This window comes from Melospiza melodia, chromosome 12, assembly GCF_035770615.1.
Source record: "Melospiza melodia melodia isolate bMelMel2 chromosome 12, bMelMel2.pri, whole genome shotgun sequence".
Lineage (NCBI taxonomy): Eukaryota > Metazoa > Chordata > Aves > Passeriformes > Passerellidae > Melospiza > Melospiza melodia.
This window is the reverse complement of record NC_086205.1, coordinates 23,703,817-23,706,790: the sequence shown is the minus strand read 5'-3', so window position 1 is coordinate 23,706,790 and position 2,974 is coordinate 23,703,817.

Below are 2,974 nucleotides of genomic sequence, written 5' to 3'. Positions count from 1 at the left end.
CTGCTTCTGGCTTTGCTAAACAAGCTTTTATGAAAGTTTACTTTTTTATGTGGGAAAAAAAAGGCATTTTTGGGCTCCAACCTACAACTGTACTCTGATTATCTATGTAGTTTTTCCTAATAAAGTATACCACTTGATAGGCCTGAATATTTTTTTGTTTTATCTTAATATATTCTTGAATCTCCCCTGGATCTATGTGTCCAGTCCATGGTTTGGTTTTGTTTTTTTTTTTTTGGTCCTTGTCCATTCAGAATAAGCACCTGAGCTGACTGTGCACAGACACTTCTATCATAAAGTGGCTCTAGAAAATAAACTATTCAATAAATACTATGCTAAAAATCCAACAACAGTTCTTGGTTTCTGTTTCTTTTGTTATTTTTGGAAGGCCATCTTCAGCCTGGTAACTTCTGTACAAACTCACAGCACTATCAGCCTCTCACTTAGTGTTTAGTCCTGCTCTTCAGTTGTTACAGTTTATAATGGAGGGACCAGCTCTGCCCAGACTTGCTAACTCCTGGAGAAGGGGGAGGGCTATACCAGCTTTTGGTGTGACTTTATCCACTCCTACATTCTGGATGCATTATCTTAACCTGTTATGTCAAGTTTCAGCAAGAGCTGCTTCTACTTTTATGAAAAAATAAGTGCACTCTTAACAAATATTGGGGTCTGCTCAGTATTTCTCTTGATGGAGAGTGTTTTGCAGCTGAAACAGCAGCAAAATCTTGAGTAAGATGACAGAATAGGCTGGGAGGTGGAAATAACCTTGCTGAGTTAAAAAGGTGATCCAGAGTAATAGAAACAAGCCAAAAAAAGAAACTTTTACAAATGAGAAGTTTGCTCCACCTTTTCCATTTTCCATGTTAGAGGTACTTGTAGCATTGGAATAAGTATATAATTTTGGAGGGTATTTTGGCTGGTGTACTTTGAAATGTGAAGTGAGACTGCTTCCCCAAACCAGAATTTTAAACAATATTACTTTTACCATCTCACCCCATGGGATGTGACTTATTGGGTAGCAGTAAGCATCTGGATTTGTAAAACACCTAGCTTCAGTCATGATACAGACACTTCACATCTCCTGAATAATTTTTTAAACTTCATATTCAGACAGTTTTGTAGAATTCAGTACAATTTCCTAAGTCTTTTTGTTGAGATTTCTGAATTGTAAGACTATAAGATCTGTTCTGCAACTCTTTTAAGGAAAAAAAAAACTGGGATAAAAAGGACATTTCTTGCTAATATCTCTGTGCTACAGCATCAGCCAACACATGTTCAACATACAGAATTTTGTCATTCAGAAAAACTGGAATTCTGAAGAGAAGGTCAAAAGATGGCTTTTGTTTAAAGCACATTTTTTGTGGGCTGTACAAAAACAGTTTAACGAGCTGCTCTCAATGCTACAAGAATCCTCTTAACCATTGCTCTAAATTGGTAATTGAAGGACAGCTGCCAAAGGAAAAGGTCATTTTTGGGTGGGTGTTTGGTGGCGTGGTGTTTGAGGAAGCAAGAGCTTGTTTGCTTGCTTAAAAAAATTAGAAGACCCCCAAGAAGAAACTGGAGGAAGTCTGGAGCCTAGAATTCATAAATGTACACTCACAAACTATTAAAGCATTAATGGTTAATCTTTTTATAGGCTCTTGTTCAGAGAGAAAAGGTGGAGATCTCACAGCTGCTCCAGAGCATCTGTTTGCAGATTTGTTGTAGATTCAACAGGACAGCTTGACCTGTGCTTTGCAGAGGCGTAGTTGCTGTTTCAAACGCAGAGCTGCAAACTCCTCTGCGAGATGGATGTTTACAGCTCTGAAAGCCAGCCCTCAGAGACAAAGAGGGGCAGCTAGAATGTACTTTAAAACACAAAAGCTTTTGAAGGCTGAAAACGCTGGCTGGGGGTGAAGGCAAGCTGGTGCCACGTTCTTTGCCTTGGGACCGGTTTTAAGCGCAGAGCCAGAAACCCGCCCGCTCCCAGCAGCGAGGAGAGCCGAAATGGAAACGGGAACACCATGAAAACAAACTAATTAAACATGCAGCGAAATAGATGTCACTCTGTCAGATGTTAGGCAAACAACAGCAATGTTTTGTTAAAAACATTACCGCTACTGAGGGCAGAATTTTCAGCTGGCACGGAGTATCCTGTCAGCCTCTATACAAGTGCAACCAGGCCTTTGTCTGCTTAATTTAGGCAGTTAGAAGTGCAATTACCACCCTACCTGCAAACTGTAATTAGTTCAAGCTGGGTTGGTGTTGATGCCTTTATCAGCTGATCCATACACTGACACTGGCTTCAAGACAGAGCCTGACTGTTGTGGGAGCTACCCTCTGTTTAGGAAGTTATTATATATAAAAATATATATATGTGTTTGTGTATTTAGATAAAATGTTCTTACACAGATTTGTGAAGTAGCCTTTTATTTTTACCCCCTGTAGGGAGGCCTAGTGCACGTACTTTATATGAGTGAAATTAAGGAATTAATGTTCTGCTATTTATACTAACATGGATAAAAAGAGGAGAACCTCTACAGCTCATTCCCCCTCTTCCCCCAGCTCCTCAGTTTCTTTAAGGGCTGAAGAAGAAGAGGCTCTTGGCATAATGCTGGAGTGCCCAATTTTGCTGCCCAGTCTCAGCAGTGCTGTAGAGCCCATCCTGGCTTAGGGAAAGTAAAATCTTGCACCTACCAAAGCCCAGGAGCAGGTTGTCTTCTGCTGCTCCTGCTCAGGTTTCTCTGGCAGCTCTGAAGATCAAGTAAAATAGGATTTTTACACTTCTCTCACCTCGTTCTTCATCCAAAATGCAACAACCTGGTAAGTACACTATCAATTTTTAATGGATTTTTTAAAATGGAGTTGAGTGGAATATAGACAGTACTGCCTGAGCCCTTGGAGATTTTGAGTTGTGTACAGTTGACAAAGGTAATGATTATTAATGTTTATTTGTCAGTGTCTGGATGTGCCAACTGCCTCTTGTAAATACTCAACT